The 23,598-nt window shown below is 36.5% G+C and overlaps 1 protein-coding gene and 1 pseudogene across 4 annotated transcripts in view; one reads left to right on the forward strand and one right to left on the reverse strand.

The window, feature by feature from the left end:
* Positions 1–23,598, reverse strand: part of PHACTR1 (phosphatase and actin regulator 1) — a 652,586-nt gene that overhangs the window by 152,810 nt on the left and 476,178 nt on the right. The gene's annotated exons all lie outside the window — the stretch shown is intronic.
* LOC141500124 (H/ACA ribonucleoprotein complex subunit DKC1 pseudogene) lies at positions 4,835–6,540 on the forward strand (annotated as a pseudogene).

Below are 23,598 nucleotides of genomic sequence, written 5' to 3' on the forward strand. Positions count from 1 at the left end.
TTCAATCCAAATAATGTTCATCAAACAAATTAATTTTGCCTATACCTCTCATTCTTTTCCACTTATTTTTTTTTAAAAACTCTGGTGAAATGGAATTTTCTGGCAATTAAACTATTGGGAACCTAGGGAGTGGGTAGATAAGAACCAGGCCTATCATCATGGTCCTCACCTCTTGGAGACCAGCTTCATTAGGTCACAGATTTGGAAGTAATTGGTTCAAGGTCACACAGGTAATAAAATAAAAGATACATAATGTGATCCCAGGTATTCTGACTTCATACCTAGGAGCCTTTTCTGTGGTACCATGTTACCTTGAAAGACCAGGAAACAACAAGTTGAAGACTAAAATGCAGTCTAACTAGAATTTTCAGATAAATACCACTTTTATAATTACATGTGATCACAGAACTACCCTGACCAAAACATAATGATGTTACTCTGAATCAATCAATCAACCAATAGCCATTTATTAAGGATTTACTATATGAAACAGACACAAATGAAACAGTTTCTGCCCTCAAGGAGCTTATATTCTATTAGAATATAATACTCAATGATGAGTCTTCTTGACTCCATGTCTGGCACTTTAATCACTGCATTATGGAGTTGTCCATAATTTACAAAAATAACTTACAAATACTAGAGACAGTTTTAGTAGATAAAGTGCCTAGGCTGCAGTCAGGAATACTTGAGTTCAAATCCAGCTTAAAACTTAGCAGTTGCCACCCTGGGCAAGTCACTTAATTTCTGTCTGCTTCAGTTTCCTCAACTCTCAAATAAAGATAATAATGGCCCCTACTTTTAGGGTCATTGTGGGTATGACTTGAAATTATATTTGTAAAGTGCCTAGCAGTACTGGTACAAAGTAGGTGCTATATAAAAGCTTATTCTTTCCTCTTCCCCAATTGGAGAAGGAATAAGAGGAACAAATGATGCAAGGTGAATATATATTGTGAATTTGAAATAATATCCTTACTTCAAAATATCATTTCCTAAAGAAAAAAAAATATTCTCTTACATCTTAAAAGTTCTCCCTAGATTGTTATTGTGAACGAGAAAATGAGATTTGAATGGGCTATTGACAGTTTTTTTATTTCCACTGCGTTTAGAGTATAACAGACAGTCCCATGAAGGTCTGGGTACTTTGATGAAATATTGAGCAACTTTGCAAGTTAGAGTTTACATAGTAAATAAAAGTAAAAGTGAATAAAAGTAAAGTAAATAAAAGTAAAAGTAAATAAAAAAAGTAAAAGTAAATAAAAGAAAAGTGAATCATTAGCAACAGCAACAATTCCAGGGAGAATTCCAGAGAGTTTTTTAGTTAGGGGTCTTTTGGGAATTAAGATAGAAAGATTGCTAAAGTAAAGAAAATTAGTCAAATTTTACTTTTCAAGTTCATATCAGGGTATTGTTCTGATTCTATTGGAAAGAAAGGTCACAAAAATCTTTTCAAATGAGAAGTTAATTTCATTCAAGAGAAAGAGTTGAATACCTATAGGAATGGCTCTTTTCTTTATAAAAAAACAAGTAATCCAATAGTAATTCAAATCAAACACAATTTATGTTGTCATTATAGTCTGAAATATAGATAAAAAATTCCACCTAAAATACAGTAATATTGTGTTTATATTTTGCTGGCCTTACAGAAACATTGTGAATATTCTACTCCTTAAAAGCTATTCTAATATTTGAAATTAAAGTTAGCAGCTTCATAGTATAAGTGGACCACAGGAAAGAGATCACCTATGTTCTGGATGAACTAATTTGAAAGGTCACTTGATTTTTCTAATGACTGATTTCCCCATCTGTAATATGAAGAGGTTATAAGATGATCAAAGAAAAGAAGAACGTCCAATATATGGGCCAGACTATTCAAAGCAGTACTTTTTTCAGTGGTAGCAAAGAACTGGAAATAGCATGGAAGTTCATTGATTTGGAAATTGCTGAATAAACTCCAGCACATGAATACATCGTTATGTTATTGTGTTTTTTGTTCTTTAGTTGGTCTTGTGATCTTATTGAGTTTTTGTTGTTGTTGTTGTTGTCCTTGGCTAAGGTTCTAGAGTGGTTTGCCATTTCCCTTTCTAGCTCATTTTAAGATGAGGAAGTGGAAGCAAATAGGGTTAAGTGACTAGTCCACACAACTAGTATGTGTCTGAGGCAGAATTTGAACTCGGGTCCTCCTGACTCCAGGGTGGCAACCATTGTGCCACATAGTTGCCCTTATTATGCAGTAAGAAATTACCAACATGAGGACCTCAAAGAAGTTTGAGAAGTTCTGCATGAAGCAATGTAGAACGAAATAAACCAAATTAGAATATGATAAATGACTACAGTAAAATGAAGTTAAATTTGAGTCAAGTTGTAATAACCAATCTTGATTATGGAAGAAAAGTAGAGAATTAATGGAACAGAATATTTCATTTATCATGAGATGTGTGAAGTACATTAGCAGTTTTTACTAAGATACTTTATTTTCACTTGTTACAAAGAATGATTCAATTATGGGGAATGGGGAAGGACTGATATTCAGAAATGATTGAGATATAAAGTACAAATAAAAAAACAATGAAACTTATTAAAATAAAATTAATAAAATGAGAGGTTGTACTTCTATTTTTTTTAAGGTTTTTTGCAAGGCAAATGGGGTTAAGTGGCTTGCCCAAGGCCACACAGCCAGGTAATTATTAAGTGTCTGATACCAGATTTGAACCTAGGTACTCCTGACTCCAGGGCCAGTGCTTTATCCACTGCGCCACCTAGCCACCCCTGTACTTCTATTTTTAACTACAAGGATCTTAGATATTAAACGTATATGATGGTGATCACTATCATCATCATCATTTAATAAAGTATTAAAATTACTCTAGTTGGTAAGATTTTCCTATAATAACCTTTATTTGTTTTTTCCCTTCTAAAGCCCCCCCTTTTAAGGTTTTTTTACAAGGCAGTGGGGTTTAAGTAGCTTGCCCAAGGCCACATAGCTAGGTAATTAATTAGTGTCTGAGGTCAGATTTGAACTCAGGTATTTCTGATTGCAGGGCTGGTGCTCTGTCCACTGGGTCACCTAGCCAACTCTAAAGCCTTTTTTTAAATCTAAAAGTATTTTATTTTTTCCAACTACATGTTAAGATAATTTTCAAACTTTATTCTTTTGAAAAGTCCAAAAGTCCCTAAAGTGAAGTAAGTTATAAGAAGAAACAGACAACAAAACTATGTTCCTGGAAACCCTAAATTATTCTCTTTCTCAGAATTAGATAAATCTACCTACAAAGTAAACAAGAAAGAAGTTAAGGAGGTAAACAGAAATTTTAAAAAGTTAGATGTGATAGACCCCTAGAGAAAATTTAATGAGAATAGAAAGAAATATATCTTTTTCTTAGAGGCATATGATACTTATAGAAAAAGTGACTTTGCATTAGATCATGAAAACCTTACAATTAAATGTAGAAAGGCAGAACATTCAACATCTTTCTCAGATCATTAAAGCTATGGAATGATAGACTAAAAATTAATTGAAAACTTAAGACTCTAATCCTAAAGAATGAGTAATCACAACAAATCATGATAAAAATAATTTAATAAAAGAGAATGACAATAATGAGGCAGCATACCAAAACTAAAAAAACAGCCAAAGCAGTACTTAGAGGAAATTTTATATCTTTAAGACCTTATATGAATAAAATAGAGAAAGTGGAGATCAATGAATTGGACATGCAACTAATAAAAGACTAGAGAAAGAACAAATTAAAAATCACAAATGATCAATAAATGAGCTATTCTTAAAATCAAAAGAGAGAGATTAATGAAATCAAAAGTAAGAAAACTATTGAACTAAAATAAAGCTAAGAGCTGGTTTTATAAAAAAGAACAAATAAAAAAGATAAACTTTTGCTTAATTTAATGTAAAAAGAAGAAAACCAAATTGCCAGTATCAAACATGAAAAGAGTGAATTCACCACGAAATGAAGAGGAGTTTAAAGCAGTAATCTGGATTAATTTTGTCCAGCTGTAGGCAAATAAATGTATCAATCTAAGTGAAATGGAAGAATATTCACAAAAAACTGTGAATTGCCCAGATTAATAGAAGAGAAAATAAAATACTTAAATATCTTCTTTTTTTTCTTTAGTAAAGAAGTTGAATTTCAGAAAAAAGAAATTGAGGGGCAGCTAGGTGGAACATTGGATATAGCCTTGCCCCTGGAGTCAGGGGGACCTGAGTTCAAATCCATCCTCAAAAACTTAATTGCCTAGCTGTGTGACCTTGGGCAAGTCCCTTGCAAAAAAAATAAAGAAAAGGAAATTGAATAAGTCGATTTTTTCTCCCTCCTTCCCTCCCCTAGGATGGCATGCAATCTGATATTGATTATACTTGTTCAATAATGTAAAACATATTTCCACAATAGTCATATTGTGAAAAAAGAAACAGAACAAGCCCTGCTCCCCACCTCCTCACCCCCAGCCAAATGAAAATAGCATGCTTCAATCTGCATTCAGATTCCATCAGTTCTTTTCTGGATGTGGGAAACATTTCCTTTACGAGTCTTGTGGAAATGACTTGGATCATTGTATTGTTGAGAAGAGCTAAGTCAATCATCTTATAGTGTTACTTTTACTGTACAATGTTCTCCTGATTCTGCTCACTTCATTCACCATCAGTTCATGTAAAATTTTCAAGGTTTTTCTGAAATCCTCAATAGCACTTACTTCAGCAACAATGTGGGCCTGTCCACTGGGAGGGTTTCATGGTGTCACCTGTTTTTCAATAATAGTAGGAGAGTCACTCCTGTCCATCCCGGCCTACAGCACGCGGCCCCTGGCCAGGACCAGTAACATGGTGGACGCCGACGTCATCATCATGTCCAAGAAGCACAAGAAGAAAGAGGAGCGCAAAGTCTTAGCAGAAGAAGACGTGGCTGAGCTACAACATGAGGGAGAATTCTTCATCAAACCTGAATCTAAAGTGGTTCAATTGGACACATCTCAGTGGCATTACTGCTACAGAACTTTGATAAACTAAATGTAAGGACAACCCACTATACTCCCCTCCCTTCTGGATCTAACCCTCTCAAGAGAGACTGACTATATCAGGACAGGTTTCATTAACCTTGACAAACCCTCCAATCCCTCTTCCCATGAGGTAGTTGCGTGGATCCAGCGAATACTCTGGGTTGAGAAGACAGACCACAGTGGTACTTTGGTTCCGAAGGTGACTGGCTGTTTAATTGTGTGCATAGAACGAGCTACCCAATTGGTCAAATCTCAACAGAGTGCAGGCAAAGAGTATGTGGGAGTTATGCAACTGCAAAATGCTACTGAAAGTGGGGTTCAACTTTCCAGGGCACTGGAAACTTTGACAGGAGCTCTATTCAAGCGACCTCCCCTCATTGCTGCTGTCAAGAGACAACTTCGAGTCTGTACTATTTATGAGAGCAAGATGTTAGAATATGACCCCGAAAAAAAGATTAGGTATCTTCTGGGTGAGTTGTGAGGCTGGAACTTACATTCGAACATTATGTGTCCACGTTGGTCTGTTACTTGGAGTCGGAGGCCAGATGCAAGAGCTTCTTGGGATCCGCTCTGGGGTTATGGGGGAAAAGGACCACATGGTAACCATGCACGATGTGTTAGATGCTCAGTGGCAATATGACAATTACAAGGCTGAGGGTTACCTTCGGAGAGTTATTTATCCTCTGGAGAAGCTACTGACCTCCCACAAGTGACTGGTCATGAAGAACAGTGCGCTTAATGCTATCTGTTATGGAGTGAAGATCATGCTTTCTGGGGTTCTACCCTATGAGGATGGCATCAAAGTCAATCAGGAGGTCGTAGTCATCACTACCAAAGGGGAAGCCATTTGTGTGGCTATTGCCTTGATGACAATGGCAGTGATTTCTACTTGTGACCATGGGATCGTGGCCAAGATTAAGCGAGTGATGATGGAGAGAGACGGGAAATGGGGTCTGGGCCCAAAGGCAAGTCAAAAGAAGATGATGATCAAGGAAGGTCTTCTGGATAAGCATGGAAAGCCCAATGACAGCACGCCTACAGCTTGGAAGGATGACTACGCTGACTAAGTGCACGTGTGAAGAAAGAACCAGTTGCAGTCCAAAGGAACCCATGAAGACAAAGAAGCAGAAACGAGATGGGGACAGTGAGGAGGAAGGGGAAGATGACGATGACACTGAGTACAGTGATTACGGTGATTATGGGGAAGATGAAGAAAGCAGTGAGAAAGAACGCAGTGAAGTAGAAGAGGAAGAAAAGGGAGGAAGAAGGAGAAGGGAGGAAAAAGAGGAAGATCGTGATGGAGAAAGTTTTAAAGAAGAAGAAGTTGTTGAGGAAGAGGATGAAGATGAAGAAAGAGGTGAAGCCTTTGTTCCTCCACCAGAAGTCAGCAAAAAAGGGAAGAAGAAGAAAAACAAAAAAGAAAAAAAAGCTAAAGTGGAGGTGGAGAGTCCAGGCAAATTGGGTACAGAGAGCTCCAAGGAGAAGAAGAAAAAGACGAAAGCTCAAGTAATGGCCGAAGATTCGGAGTAGTGAGTGGCCAGTTTAGCCTTAACCGAGAACAAAAGCCACTCTCTACAGCAATGCACCCAAAGGAGGGAGGAGTGGCCAGTGGCGTGCCATTGCCCCTGCTACTTGGAATATACTGGGTGCTTCTGAGGTGTGGGGATAGGATAATCCTGTCTTGTCCTGTTTTAAGGATATTGGTGAGGGCATGGGTGAGAAACGGCTCCCAAAGTAGCCGATTGTGTACTTTAGCTTCCATTTCAAGCCGCAGATAGTCACACTAGCCACATATAGCAGCATCTAGTAGCCGCCTGCAGCCGCCCTTTTCATTTACTGGTGTTCTATCTCTTTTCCATCATGAACTGAGGGTGTTTCGATGGGCTTTCTCCTTGTTTTCCTTTGCTGAAAAGTTCTTAGAGCCTTTCTGTTTTGCACAGGACAGAAGTCCCCATTGCTTGTTGGGGTTAGCTGTGGTGCAGGTTGTGGTTGTGAGACCCCTAATGTCTAAGGAGCCCCCCCTCCCCCAGCAGCTTCTTCTCAGACTTCCTGAGCTAAGTCACTTTCTCATCTCTGAATTTATCTCCTGGTGTGGAAGGTGCTTCTTCTCTCAATTTGATATTGGTGAGCCTTTGAGGAAAGGGCTCCAGGGGCTGTTTGTTCTCCTCTTCCTAATGTTCTGAGCCACCTTAGACCCTCAGATACTGGAAATGGGGGGGGGTGGCAAAGGAGCAGGAACCGTCCTAAATGTGTAATTTGTGTGTGCATGTGTGTGTGTGTAGAGATATACATATATATGAAAATATGTACATATGGGCACACACACCTGTGGACACGTTCTGCACCCATCCCATCTTTTAACATAGGGGAGGAGAAAAGCTGTGATTTTTATTTACTTTTTATTAAAAAATAATAAAACATAAGAATTAGTTTTTAAGGAAAAAAATTAAAAAATAATAGTAGGAGATTATCTAGTTATCAGTAGCCATTGAGCTTTATGGGACTGCCTCCAATCCACACCCCATCCACTGTTTCATTTAGAGTCCTACTTAGGCAGAATATCAATGGTCAGCAAGGATCTTATCAGGACTCAAAGACTTGCTTAAGAATCTTTGAACCTTGAGAGACAACATGGTATAGAAGACAGAGTGTCAAGCCTAAGCAGTCAGGAAGATTTGAATTCAAGTCCTGCATCTTTGATTTACTTAGATTGGTCATAGGCAAATCATTTAACCTCCCTGTGCTCTAAAATTAATTAATTAAATATTAATCTGCATTAGCAGAGAGAAATTTCCACATTTTTGAAATCACAGGATTGGACCCCCCCCCCAAAAAAAACCCCTCAAATGAAATAGAATAGAGAAACTTTGGGCTTCTTAACATTTTTTTAATAGCAAACATAGAACTACTTGTTTCTGTGAGTCTATGATAGAAACCCTCTATCAACAAAGAATTAGTGACTAATGTAGACTAAATGTAGTCTACTAATGTAGACTAAACTAGAGTTTTCTATCCTAGTCAGGAACTGGAAGCATAGATAAACCTAGTTTAGGGATGGTATAAAAGTATATTCCAACTTCTAAATTTCAAAATCAATATGATTTCATATACAATTTTTGAGAAATAGCTCAAAATATGTGATGAAGCATACTTTTTTGTTATATTGACCCCTTTCTTATGGGAACAAGCCATGAAATGAAGAGATGGAAGGGAATTTAAATCCATAATTTGACAAGTTCTAGTCAATATCTTTAGAGCTCTCACATGTTATTAGAAAATTTTCATTGAAGGTGCCAAAAGCACCCCTGGAGCAATAAAGAATGTCATACTCTGAAATTGTTGACGATGTAGGATAAAGGTTCAGTGGTTTGGGGTTTGTTTCTCTTATTTGCTGTAGAGTTTGCTAGTTTTTTTGTAATGGTACTCAGAACTATTAGTCATACTGATACCATGTTCTCTGTTGTTTTTAACCTTCCCTACAGGAACAAAGAAGAAAATCCATTGATTTGTGACTAGTTAATTGGGTTTCTCCTGCTAGATGCAGAAAACATAATGATGTGTTGTATTTCACTCTGGATATCTAATTATTATGGATTGATTGAAAGGAAGTCCTTGGGGCGGAGCCAAGATGGCGATATGAAGGGATCCAGTCTTAGGAGCTCTCTGATAAAAACTCATAAAGTAAGGACTCTAACTAAACTTTTGAGAGACAGAACCCACAGAGGGACCCAGGGAGGCAGTTCTCCTACTCAAGGTAACCTGGAAAAGAGCAGAAATGCTCTGCTCCCCGGGCCGGAGGGGCAGCCTGCCAGAGGGGTGGCCCACCAGAGCCAAAGAACTTCAGCCTCTGGGAGGCAGCACCAGGGCGCTGGGAGCCTCAGCTCACAGCAGTGGGGGAGTCTCCTCAGCTGCACCCCGAGGAGCACCGGCACAAAGTGGAGGAACAGCGGGGGACCTCTGCCAGAGTGAGCACGTGGAGCCCAGCCCTAAGGGCACACAGCCAGCAGCTTGGTCTTTGGCAGCCTAGACCCAGAAACAGAAGCAGGTGGAGCCTGTAAGCAGGAGCCCCCAGGGCATAAGCCCATTAAGCTGAGGGAGGGGAGTGAAGAGAGACTGCAGGGCTCTGTCCTCTGCCCCTGGAACAGGACTCTGGAGCTCTGACCACATTCAGATCCTGATCGCAGTCTAGGCCCCCCCCCCCAATAGAACAGCAGCCCCCCCCCCCCACCTCAGCCCCGTGGCAGAGGGGGGCGCTTATGGTCATTCACAGACCAGGAGGGAGGACAGAACCTCACACACTGAGACCCTTGTGGGAGTGTCCCAAAAGCTCAGGAAGCACCCCCAAAAAACAGGCTTAGGCTGGGAAAATGAACAAACAAAGAAACAAGAGGAAGACCATTGAGAAATATTTTGCAAATGAGCCCAAGAAGGATCAAAACACTCAGTCTGAAGATAAAGAAGCACAATATCCTGCATATAAAGACTCCAAGAAAAATAGAAATTGGGCTCAGGCTATGATAGAGCTCAAAAAAGACTTTGAAAATCAAATGAGGGAGTTAGAAGAAAAACTGGGAAAAGAAAGGAGAGAGATGCAGGAAAAACATGAAAATGAAGTCAGCAGCCTAGTCAAGGAAATCCAAAAAAATAGCATGCTAAAAACCAGCTTAGGTCAAATGGATAAAACAGTTCAAAAAGTTATTGAGGAGAAGAATGCTTTAAAAAGCAAAATTGGCCAGATGGAAAAAGAGATAAGAAAACTCTCTGAGGAGAATAAATCCTTCAGACAAAGAATAGCATTCAGGGAGATTGATGAATTTACCAGAAATCAGGAATCAATACTTCAAAACCAAAAAAATGAAAAATTAGAAGAAAATGTGAAATATCTCATTGAAAAAACAACTGATATGGAAAACAGTCTTAGGAAAGATAATTTGAAAATTATTGGAATACCTGAAAGTCATGATCAGGAAAAAAGCCTTGACATCATTTTCAAAGAATTACTACAGGAAAATTGCCCTGATATTCTAGAAGCAGAGGGCAAAATAGAAATGGAGAGAATCCACCGATCCCCCAGAGAAAGAGATCCCAAAAAACCAACCCTTAAGAATATTATAGCCAAGTTCCAGAACTCCCAAGTCAAAGAGAAAATATTACAAGCAGCCAGAAGGACACAGTTCAAATATTGTAGAGCTGCAGTCAGGATCACACAGGACTTAGCAGCAGCTACATTGGAAGCTCGTAGGGCTTGGAATACAATATACTGGAAGGCAAAAGAGCTTAGAATGCAGCCAAGAATGAACTACCCAGCAAGGCTGAATGTCCTCTTCCAGGGGAAAAAGATGGACTTTCAATGAACCAGGGGAATTTCAAAGGTTCCTTTTGGAATGGCCAGAGCTGAACAGGTTTGATCTTCAGATACAGGACTCAGGTGAAGCATGGAGTTTGGAGGAGAGGGGGGGAAATATGAGGGACTTAATGAGGATGAACTGCATGTATAGAAAAATGATACTGATAATATTCATATGAACCATCTCAGTTAATAGAGCAGGTAGAGGGAGCTTTTATAGTTGAAGTACAGGAGAAAGCTGAATTTGAAGATAAAATATGGTGTAAAAATGGAGTCAATAAGAAAAAAAGGGAAATGGAATGGGAGAAAGAAAAAGGAGAGGGGGAATAGGCCAAGCTATTTCACATAATAAGATTTTTCTTATTACAATGAACTGTTGCAATAATATGGAAGGGGGGAGGCAAGGGGGAATGAGGGAACCTTTGCTCTCATCAGAGATGGCTAGGAGAGGAAACAGCATATATACTCAATGGGGTATAGACAACTGGAGTAAGAAGGAGGGGGGAGCAGGGGGAAGGGGTGGGGATGTAAATAAAGGAGGAGAGGATGGACCATGGGGGGTGTCATCAGATATAACACATTTTTTTTTTTTTTTACTTCTTTCAAGGGGCTGGGATTGGATGGCCTGTCTGGGACCATAGGGCCAGGTGGATTCTGGGCCTAAGGGGTGGTATGGGGGCTCAGGGCTTCTTGGCCCCAGGGCCAGAGATCTGTCTGCTGAGCCACTCAGCAACCCTACAGCAGAGTCAGAGTGAAAGGAGAGAGAAAATATAGTACATGGTAGTGGAGAAATAAGAAAGAAGGGAGTTGCGATCAGCAATGGCAATGTTGGAAAAATATGGAAGTAACTTTTGTGATGGACTTATCATAAAGAATGTGATCCACTCACGACAGAGTTGATGGTGTTGGAACAAAGACTGAAGCACATTTTTTGTTATTATTATTTGGGGGAGGGTGCAGGGCAAGTGGGGCTGGGTAGCCTGCCTGGGGCCACATAGCAGGGTGATCATTGGGGTGTCTGGCGCCGGATTTGGACCCAGGTGCTCCTGGCTCAAGGGCCAATGCTCTGTCTGCCACCCAGCCACCCCTACTATTATTACTATTTTATTTTATTTTATTTTGGGTCTTTCTTTTTTTTTTTTCTTCTTTTTGGTTTTTGCAGGGCAGTAGGGATTGGGTGGCTTGCATGTCACATGGCTGGGTGATTATTGGGTTTACGAGGCTGGATATGGACTTGGGTGCTCGTGGCTCCAGGGCTGGTGCTTTGTCCATTGCGCCACCTGGCCATACCTACAATTATTACTATTATTTTTTTAAGTTTAATTTTTTTTCTCCCCCTTTACTTTTTTGCCCAAGCAAGTCTATCTATGTTCATGGGGGGAAGGGTATTTTGTTTACTTGTAAACAAGTATATTTTATTAATGTAAAGAACAACATTTGTACAAAATGAGAATAAAAATAAATTAAAAAAAAGAAAAAATAAAATGATGTAAACCTAAAAAAAAAAGAAAGGAAGTCCTTTATTGCTTAAAGGACCTAAAAATAGACAAATAAAATTCTACTTATCTCCATGTAACAATCCATCTACTTCTCATTTTCTGGTAGGTAGGAGAAGAGTCTTACACTTTCATTTTAGTAATGAAAATGTACAGAAATAAACTTGCATGTTTCACCAGAATACTAGTTTAGTTCTGTTTAAATACAAAGAAACTGGGGTGGAGGGCAGGAGTAGCAGTTTGAGGTAGTAGAAAGAATAATTCACTAAGATTTAAGAGACATGAGATCTGTTTCTGACTCTACAACTTTCAGGGCAATTCACCAATGTTCTTGAGTTTCATCATCCATAACACAGGGATTTATGTTACAATTTTTCCTGCCCTCAGCAGTTACATAGATGGAAGACACTTTAATATATGAAATATTGGACAAAAGTTAAGATTTGAAACAAAAATCCTGTTGTGGCAAACAAGTTAACTTGTTTGTTACAACTATATAGATAACCTGCTTTATTCTGTAGAGGCTTGGGAGAATTGAGTTATTAGCAATAAAGGCCATGAATAAAGTTAATGGCAGCTTTGTCCTTCCTTCCTCCATGCACCACTTCCCCATCCCAACTTCTGCTGATTAAATAGTTATCTATAAGGAAGAGTGAGACCATAGAGTCCAAGAAACTTAGAGAAAATGTTTCACAGGCCCCAACCAAGTCCATGAGAATGAACTTAAAAATTGCACAGAAAGTCACAGTGGTTTTCCTTCTTATTTTCCATTTCTCTGTTTTATATATTTTCAACCAATAACATGATCAGAAGTCTCAAAAGTTCAGATAGGGGAACAAAGGCAACAGATAATAATTTGTTTTTGTACCAATCACTACATTAGGAGTTTGTGATTTCCTGAAATAAAGTACTGGAAAACCAGACTTTGATAAATGTTATCAGGATGAAAGAGAACTACCAGATCGTCTTAATGTTAAACACTGGTTCTCTTTGAAGGACAAATAATAATGCCCAGCCAAACCCTCACTTGGTCATTGTTTGAGTTTTGGTGTCTCAGAGTGAGTGTAAATAGCAATTTCTGTACTGAACAGAACCCAGTCTTCCCTTCCTGGCTTGATTTTATTGGGAATACCTCAAGCCTCAAGGCATCTTTTGCCTCATTTCTTAGATGACTTTTAATCACAGAATTGGTGTTGCCTCACAAACTAAGACCTGGCAAAGACCTTAACTTAAGAATGTCAAGGTCTCTCACTGCATCTGGGGTCATCTCCATTTCCTGCCACTGACTTAGAGAGAAGGAAGAGAAATCCAGGGTTCTTTCCCTTCCTTCCTATATCCTCATTCTCTATATGGTCAAGTTAGAACCTGAAGAACATTTTGCTGATAATGAGATTGGATTAACTTTCTTCTCAATCTTGTTCAGACATCTCTCCTTTTCCCCAAGTGGGAAAACTCACTGTGTTTTACTCAGGTTTGCAGGGTTGTAGATCATTTGTCTAGATCAGGGTCTGGAACATCCTGCCCACTACTGTATAAGACCAGAGAAATCATTTGATCTGGCTCTGTCAAAGCAACTGCAAGTGGGACTTGAAATTCAATAAATCTAGTAACTTTTGAGGCGTGGATTAATTAAATGTTTGACCAAATATAACAGGCTAATTTTAAAGTTTTGGTCTTGGCAGAGAAAAGGTTCCTCACCTGTAGGGGGTCTAGATTGCCCCAGTTTGGGAGTTGTCTGGGGACAAAAGATCAAAGTCAAGTTTCCCAGGTTCTCATTAGAATGGTATACCTCTTATTATAATATTCATTCTTGTTAACTGTTAACTAATCAGAGTTGATAGTCACCCTCAGGAACAATCACTCTATGGATTCTATGAATGATTTTTTGGCATTTGAGAATGCCACTGACCCAATTTATTAATTTAATAAAATGATTAATTACCCAGAAATTATATCTTGAGTTTATGTCATACAAAACTGCATATATATATATATATATATATATATATATATATATATATTTGAATCCCACAATTATGAATGGAATGAAATTTCCCAATATAATGAAATGATTCTTTTTATTTTTCCTGATTGAATTCTAATAAGGTATTACTGAGTGATATTTTTCTTCAACTACTCAAATGTCTAGTAGTGTCTTACACAAAGTGGGCAATTCAAAATACTTGTGGAAGTCAGTTCCATGGAATTTATCAAATGGGGAACTATTTAACTTTTATATTTGTTTCATAGTTCTCTCTAAAATGGTCACATGAAACTAATAAAAATTACATATTAAAGAGAAATGCATCATACTCCTTTGTGCCACAAGTATTTTAAGAGGCTTATAAATCTACAGTGTTCTTGAGAGTAGGAATCCTTTCATTTTTGCTATTCTTGATTTTTGCATTCCCAATGTCTGGCACAGACTGGTACAGAATAGAAGTTTACTAAATGCTAGTTGATTGATTGGGTTATTAAGGGAAAAAAAGTATTTTCCCTTCTACTCAGTCAGTGTATCATTCCTCGACTATCTAGTTCTCCTATTTCATAATTAGATCTTTTGTTCAAAAGCATACTTTGGTATTTGGCTGACATTTTGGCATATTCTTGAGTTAGCATTGATGACAATATATAAAACAACACCATCTTCAAATAGACATCACTCTTAATTATACAGCATATATGAAATCTCCAGCATTCAAGTATTTTGAAACACTCACAATTGAGTCAAACAAAAACATTTTAAGTCCAACTGGGGCATGGAGAGAAAAACAGGAACAGGAAAAAAATGAAACAATATATGATATGTAGTAGAATGATTTGTCAAAGCTTTCCTTTAAGCTTTCTTTGCTCTTTTCTAACGTCATCAGAGCCATGCTGTTATGATGGGGGCATTGCCAAATGTTTCATGCATCATATTACTCACATCACAATTCTTTGCCTTCCTTGGATTAGGAGGAAATCATTAGTCTTGTGTTTTGAAATTCTGAGCTATATATTTGGTGGATGGTTTTCCACTTGCTTTGAAGTAAAATATAGTATGCACAGTCAAGCCTGGCAAATCAGTCAACTTTAACTAGGAAGGAAACATAAGATTCCAAATTCTATGATTTGATTGAGATTCTATCTGTTCACAATTTGAATGGACTAGAATAACTCAGCAGAGTGCAATAATTTGTCATTCTTTTTTCTGAAATGGTTTCCAACAAGGTTATACATTAAATTTGTTTTTTTTTTTTTAAAAGAAATCTAGGCAGCAGTTTGCCATTTAAGGAAATATTGTGTGAAACAAAGCATTCTGGATTTGGACTCTGAGGATCTAGGTGTGAATTCCAACTTTGCCACCTTTTTGGCTTTGGATAAGTTACTTTATCACTTGACAATTGCCTCACCTATAAAATAAAAGTGTTGGACTGAAATTTTTCTATAAGGTTTTTTCCCTAACCCTAAATTTATATTTTTTTGTGTTAATTACTTGAAATAATCTCAGTCTTTGTCTTGGATATTAGCTCTGATGGGGGCCTAGCTGATCACAGTGGAGTACAAAACAAAACAAATACAAAGTTTTTCTTTGCAAACTGTGCCTGGGATAGTAATGTCCCAGCAGATAGCTTAACAAAAAGCCTTACCTGAGGCTATGTTTACATAGAAATGCTAGATCAAGAATATTGACCAGTCAAAATACAGCACCCATTCCTAATAAAAACACAGAAAGTGTAGGAATAAATGGTTTGTTCCTTAGAATAATAAGCAGTAACTATCTGAAACCATCAACAAATATTATATGCAACAGGGATAGGCTTGAAGCATTCCCAATAAGATCAGAGGTGAAACAAGGATGCCCATTATCATCACTACTGTTCAATATCGTACTAGAAATGTTAGCTTCAGCAATAAGCGAATAAAAAGAAATTGAAGGAATTAGAATAGGGAAGGAGACAAAACTCTCTTTGCCAATGACATGATGGTCTACCTAGAGAATCCCAAAAAGTCATCTAAAAAACTACTAGAAATAATTAGCAACTTTAGCAAAGTAGCAGGATATAAAATAAAAAAAAATCCTCAACATTTCTATATATATGACTATCAAGATACAGTAGAAAGAGCTAGAAAGAGAAATCCCATTCAAAGTAACCTCAGAGAAAATAAACTACTTGGGAGTCTACCTGCCAAGGAAGACTCAAAAACTTTTTGAAAACAATTACAAAACTCTTCTCACACAAATAAAATCAGATTTAAATACTTGAGCAAACATCAACTATTCATGGATAGGTTGAGATAATATAACAAAAATGACAATTCTACCAAAACTAAACTACTTGTTTAGCACCCTACCAATCAAAATTCCAAAAACATTACTTTAATGAGTTAGAAAAAGTTATAAGTAAATTTATATGGAGAAAAAAAAGTCAAGAATTTCCAGGGATTCAATGAAAAAAGTACAAAAGAAGGTGGCTTTGCCCTACCAGATCTAAAATTATATTATAAAGCATTGGTCATCAAAACTGTCTGGTATTGGGTAAGAAATAGAGTCATGGATCAGTAGAATAGACTAGGTGCAATAGTAGGAAATGACTATAGTAATCTACTGTTTGATAAACTCAAAGAGTCTGGCTATTGGGATAAAAACTCTCTCATCGATAAAAACTGTAGGGAAAATTGCAAGTTAGTATGGAAGAAACTTAGATCAATACCTCATGCCCTTTACCAAGATAAGATTCAAATGGATACAGGATTTAGACATAAAAATCAATATTATAAACAAACTAGAAGATCAAGGAGTAGTTTACCTGTCAGATCTATGAAAAAGGAAACAGTTTATTTATGACCAAGGAAGAGATAGAGAACATCATATATAATTTTGATTCCATTAAATTAAAAAGCTTTTGCACAGATAAAACCACTGTAACCAAGATCAAAAGAAATGTAGTAAATTGTGAAACAAATTTTGCAACAAGTATTCCTTTCTTTTTTTTTTAGTTTTTTTTTTGCAAGGCAAATGGGGTTAAGTGGCTTGCCCAAGGCCACACAGCTAGGTAATTATTAAGTGTCTGAGGCTGGATTTGAACCAGGTACTCGATTCCAGAGATGGTGCTCTATCCACTGCGCCACCTAGCTGCCCCAGCAACTAGTGTTTCTGACAAAGGACTCATTTCTAAAATAATCAGAGAACTGAGTCAAATTTTCAAAAAAACACAAGCCTTTCCCCCAACCGACAAATGGTCAAATGATATGCAAAGTCAATTTACAGCTGAGAAAATCAATGTAATCCATAGTCATATGAAAAATTGCTCCAAATCATTACTTATTAGAGAAATGCAAATTAAAGCATCTCTGAGGTACCACCTTATACCTCTCAGACTGGCCAATATGATCAGAAAGGACAATGATCAATGTTGGAAGGGATGTGAGAAATCTGGGACACTATTACATTGTTGGTGGAGCTGTGAACTCATCCAACCTTTCTGGAGAGCAATTTGGGATTATGCCCAAAGGGCAACAAAAATGTGTATACCCTTTGATCCAGCAATACCACTACTGGGTCTCTACCCTGAAGAGATTATGGAAAAAGGTAAAAACATCACTTGTACAAAAATATTTGTAGCAGCACTGTTTGTGGTGGCAAAAAATTGAAAAGTAAGTGAATGTCCTTCATTTGGGGAATGGCATAACAAACTGTGGTTTATGTATGTCATGGAACACTATTGTTCTCTTAGAAAACAGGGAGGATGGGAATTCAGGGAAGCCTGGAAGGACTTGCATGAATTGATGCTGAGCGAGATGAGCCTAAACAGAACACTGTATACCCTAACAGCAACATGGGTGGTGATGATCAACCTTGATGGACTTGCTCATTCCATCAGTGCAACAGCCAGGGACAATTTTGGGCTATCTGCAAAGAAGAATAACATCTGTATCCAGAGAAAAAATTATGGATTTTGAACAAAGACCAAAGACTATCACCTTCAAATTGGGGAGAAAAAAATGTTATTGTGTAATTTTACTATCTGATACTTTATTTTTCTTCCTTAAGGATATGATTTCTTTCTCATCACATTCAACTGAGATCAATGTATAACATGGAACCAATGTAAAGACTAACAGAATGCCTTCTGTGGGGGGGGGTCGGGGGAGGGAAGCAAGAATGGGGAAAAATTGTAAAACAAAATAAAAGCTTGTAAAAAAAAAAGAGTATACAGAGAAATGAAGCAAACATAAAAAAGAGAATATCGACCAGTGGTATTGAGTCAATGCAGATGACAGGACCCTTAAATAGGGCTTTAAGGTTTACATTCATTACCTCATTTGAGTTAATATATATGTGCATATTTATTGTTGTCCTCATCCTTAATTGAAGAAGACCAAAACATAAAAAGAATGATGGCATGCCCTGTTCATTATGCTGATTATAATGAGGGGAACATGGTACAAAGACATCCTTCTCACTACCTTTTCCAGAACAGTCATCACCTTTATCTAGTAGGAAACAGGATTTGTGATGACTGTGTGGATGCTGTGGGAGTCCTTGGCCTTTAGTATGTAGTTCTCTCCCATATCTGAGAGGCACCACAGTATTTTAGCAATGCCAGGAATAGTACCAATATGATGACTCTTTTTGGTGACAACTTTGCAACAACATGATATAGCTAAACTGTCTCTCAATGGTTCTAAACATAAGCACAATACATTTGCAGTTTTTTGACAAGGAGTACAGCTTAACCTGTCTCTTGATAATCTAATTGTCAATAAAGTGATTGAATTGTTCTAACCTGCAACCATAACCTCCACCCACTCCCAGAACCTAAAGATTTTGGTTTCCCAGAAGCTGCTCATCAGATTATGGGAATAATACCACCAGCTCATTGTTGGTGGTCAGAACTAAGATGATATCTAATCATCCTGATATAAATATAAATATATATATATATAATACATATACATAAACACAATTATATATATATGTATATTTTGCCTGTAATTTCTTTAGTATAAGGAACTCATAGTCAGGAATCTTCTCTTTATAAATGCAAATCAACAATTGCTTATCAATTAATAGTTTTAGAAAACTGTTTGAGGTCCTGAAAGGTTATGTGACTTGTTAAGTGCTACATAATCAACCCTTAAGATTCAGTAATTAACCCTGTCTTCTTGATTCTGAAGTGAAGCTAGTTCTCTCCTCTGCCATGTTGCTTCTCCTTTGAATTTAATAATAAAGGAGATTTCTTGGGCAGAGTCAGCCTTGGGAATTTTCCTCAAGAATAATCCTAAAACCCACAATTCAATAAAAATTAAATTCAGTAAAGGGCCTTTGATGAAAGATTAAAAATTAATCAGAGAATAAATAATTTATTCTAAAGAATTAATAGGTCAAAGAATAAATCAGAGAAACAAAGGAAAATTTCATCAGAGAAAATGATGAGATAATATATTGAAAATTTCAGTGTTCAAAGTAAACTTTTGGGGAAAATTTGTATCTCTAAATACTTTCATTAACAAAATATGGAAGTGAAAAATTAGTGGACTGGGGATGCAACAATGACAACAATAACAAAAACAAAAATAGAAAAACAACAAATCAAGAGATCCCTACAAAACACCAAATTAGAAATTCTGAAAATCAAAGAGGAGTTTATGAAAACAAAGAAAAAAATCCATTTCATTGAAAAAACTCAATCTGTTATTTTTTAAAATTCTAGTAAGTTCGAAAAATGTTTGATTACAAAAGAGAGAGAACCACATTGTATTAAAATATTAAAGAAAATTTCTTAAGAGCAAACATGAACCAAAGAAATATTCATCATAGGGGACTAGAGATCATAATTGACTGTTATTATCTCAAGGCCCATAAGCTACAGTTTACTTCTATTAAGCATCCTCTTTTCATCTCTGCTTTTAAGAATAACTTGCTTCATTCAAAGTTCAGTTCATAGGCTCATCACTGTTCTCTGATATTGTTTCATTTTATTTTGGTTGTGTCTGAATCTTTTATGATCCCATTTGAGATTTTCATGGCAAAAATACTGGAATGGTTTGCTATTTCCTTCTGTAACTTATTTTCTAGACGAGGAAAATGAGGCAAACAGGTTTAAGTCACAAGGTTAAATTTGTCCACACCCAAAAAGTGCGCATTCAGCATATCTGAGGTTGGATTTGAACTCAGGTCCTCCTGACTCTGGAGTTGCTACTCTATTCACTAAGGCCATTTTGCTGCCTACTCTGCCTTCTCAAATATTCTGTATATGTTTATCCATTTACTCATTGTATGCTCCCAGTACTAAGCCCTTGGAGGGTAAATAATAAATTAATAAATTAAATTTAAAAGAAATAAATTAATTTTAAATTAAATTTTAAAAAATCTCCAGAACTTTGCACAATGTTTTCTACAAAGTAGATACTTAATATATGCTTATTCAACTGAATTGAAATCTATCTTCAATTTTTTCCACCTTTATGTATTTGCATATATTATCCTTATCTAGAACAGTTTCTTCACTGTTCTTTCTTCCAGGTCCATAATACACTGCTTTTCCTTCAAGGTCAAAGTCAGTTGTCTCCTCTTTCATGAAAATATTCCAGGCCCAAAATTACCACCCTCTCTACCCACCCCAAGTCAGAAGTGATCCCATCCTTCTATAATTAATCTTACCTACCTCTCTGAACTTTTCTCTTTTTTTTTGGTCTCTCTGTACTTTATTATGCATTTAATAATATTCTAACTTACATCATAGTTATTTGTAGTGTCTTATCTTCTCTTAGGAAATTGTAAAATCCTTGAAGACTAGGATTGAATCTCCAGAATTCCAAATTAGGAGATTTATAAAAGTAGATTTGAATGTAATTTGAATATCATTTTCATTTGAATAAAAGATAAAAATGCTCATTTAATAATAGAAATCAATTTAATTTTTAGAAATAAAAACTTTTTCTCAGGAAAAGAGAAATTAAGAGTATATATGACTACCATATTAATAAAAACTGCCTCAGCTCAAAATATGGAAATATTACATAAATCACAATCAAATGTCCCATTTTTGGTGGGAATATTAGGCAAAGGGAAAAAAATATTGAAAAGATGATTTTCCCTCATCATGGAAGGAAACAATATGCTCTTTGCAAAATGATATTTTTATCCAATGTATCCCTTCCCTCCTGGTGCATTCTTGCTTGAGATTAGAATGAAAACAATCTTATTAGACACAATTTCTACTTGTACTCAAGAAAAGACTCAAAATAGGAATCTCCTCAATTATAGAAAATTAACCTCACATTTCAGTCCATTATGATATCTGATTCTGTGCATTGCCTGTCTCTTCCACAAATCTATGTAGCATTATTTCAAAGTTTAACTATTCAAATAAAAGTATCCTTAACTTTTTCAGGGACCAATATGACTCTGAAGGAAGGTATAATCTTTGTATTCCTTCTAGTCCTAAGACGTCATCATATGGAAACTATAATGGGGTCAATAATTGCATTGTTAAGATTCCCAAGAAATCAGAGGAAGAACCACGAACATGAACCTTTTTTTTTTTTGGCAGGTAGATGAAGGAGGAACAGATTTTCAAATCTATGTGTGGCAAGACATGCTGATATATTTTCTTTAGATGCTAAGTATCAAACTGTGGCTTTCACTTAAGACTAATGTGTTTCATCTGTTCTATGTGGTTGATGTTCGACCTTCCCAATCCACAATTGAAAGAAGGGCAAAATTGGAGAAGAAAAAAGATGTGAATTTACAACCTTGAAGTCTACCTCCTCCTCACTAATCAATATTCTGTTTTATAGAACTCAGAAAAGGAAAAGGAACTCCATAGAAAGAAAGGAAAACTTAGTACTGGCAAGTTAACTGGAAGATACAAGAGGAGGTGTATGTGTATGTATGAGGGGGCTGTGTCTATATATATGTTTATGCAAATATGAATGTGCATTTCTATGTTGGGGGAATAGTAAAAAGTATGAGAGAACAATTTAACATGCTTTCTCACTCCTGATGTTGGGCAAAGAAGGCTATCTACACAGTTCTCTCCACTAATATCATCTGATACTCAATCTTGAAATAAAGTATATAATCAATGATTACAGAATGATTAAATAATCTGTGCCAATGAGTGGACTTTTAATTGCACCATATGGATCAACAAATATGAGTAATGTTGAGAAACATACAAAGTATTCTTGGACCTAGGCAGATAGAAGATAGAAGAACTAGACCAATAAACACAACTACTGCACCAATATGAGTGCACACATGAGGAAAAAGTAGATGAACTCAAATTAAATGCAATGTTTAATCTCTCAAAAGAGAGATGATAAAAAATGTGTGTCAATTCTCTTAGTTGAAAGGCAGAGGGCTACACAGTTGCGGAAGCCTGCATACGCTGTTAGATATGGTCATTGTATCAACAAGTTTTAAGAGAAAGTTTGATGATGATGATACAATAGGAAGTGATTATGTCATCACAAACAAAATTGAGAAAACATTAAAAATAGTTTTTAAAGAACAAAGAGAAAGGCTATTTCATTTTCATATATATATATATATATGTATACACACATTCATAATAGTATTTCATTTCAATGGTGAAGAATTGATTATGCTAAGCAATGTTGCTCCTTGTTGCATTTTGGGAAGTTGCCAAATTATAAAGTTTGATTTTTTTTCTTTCATACCAATTAAGGAAAAAATTTAAAAACAAAAACAAAACATCTTAGGGCACAGTCTTTTCTTTGTATTACCAGATGATACCACTCAACACAACAGAGTTCAATAAATACCTCCATGCTTAAGAGCTGCCTCTTCCTCATTTTCTTAGGCATTATAAGGTAATAGAATGAGAATCAATTATTTGAGAATATAATCTTACCATTCTTCATTTATTTTTCAGTTCTCTCCCTCCTACACATTGCACAATGCAAGACTGATAAGGCATATCAAAAGATATAAAGTTTCAGTGTTCCCTCCTTCCAAGAATAACTCATGAGCATAGATTCATCTAACATTTGGAGACTGGCTGCACAGACTAGAGGGAGTTAAGGGGGAACAATCAAATATTCTTGACTTCCCTGATTGCCTTTCTAGGGATCAGCATCTCAAGAAAAAGACACCATGCCATTAGGACAGTCTTTTAAGAATCCAAACAACACACACATATGCATATCTCTTTCTGAATCACAGAATCTCATAGATTCATAGAGTTAGCTTCAGCAAGATCCACCCCTCTCCCTTAAATCTCCTGCCAAATGCCACCCCTATATTCCCAAAATAATGGTGCAACAAAGATCATTTGAGAAAGATCTTTTCAAATGGCTCCTGGAATAATTTTGATTTGACTCAGTTCCCTGGCCAGGGTGCCAAAAATAAATGAATGATCTGCTAAGATGGTTAGAATGATTTTTGAAAATTTGGCTCCAATACTTCAATTTGTTTTGTTTACTGTAGAACACAATTTACCTGATAGATCTTATGGGCTTTTTTGTGTAAACAACTTCTTATTCATGGTAAGAACCCTGTGTATTACTAAGTAAATAAAAAATGACTAGGTTCTAGGACCAATTACCATATAAACATCATCATAAATAGCAAAATTGATCTAATGTCTGCCAAATGCAAGCTATTTTGTTAAGCACTGAAGATACAAAGAAATAAAGAGTACTATTCACTGCCTTTGAAAAAATATATTAGTCTAGTTGAGGAGGCAGGGCTAAAAATTAATAACATTTCACATTTATATAATTTTCTAGGAC

The sequence above is a fragment of the Macrotis lagotis genome, chromosome X (assembly GCF_037893015.1).
Source record: "Macrotis lagotis isolate mMagLag1 chromosome X, bilby.v1.9.chrom.fasta, whole genome shotgun sequence".
Classification (NCBI taxonomy): domain Eukaryota; kingdom Metazoa; phylum Chordata; class Mammalia; order Peramelemorphia; family Peramelidae; genus Macrotis; species Macrotis lagotis.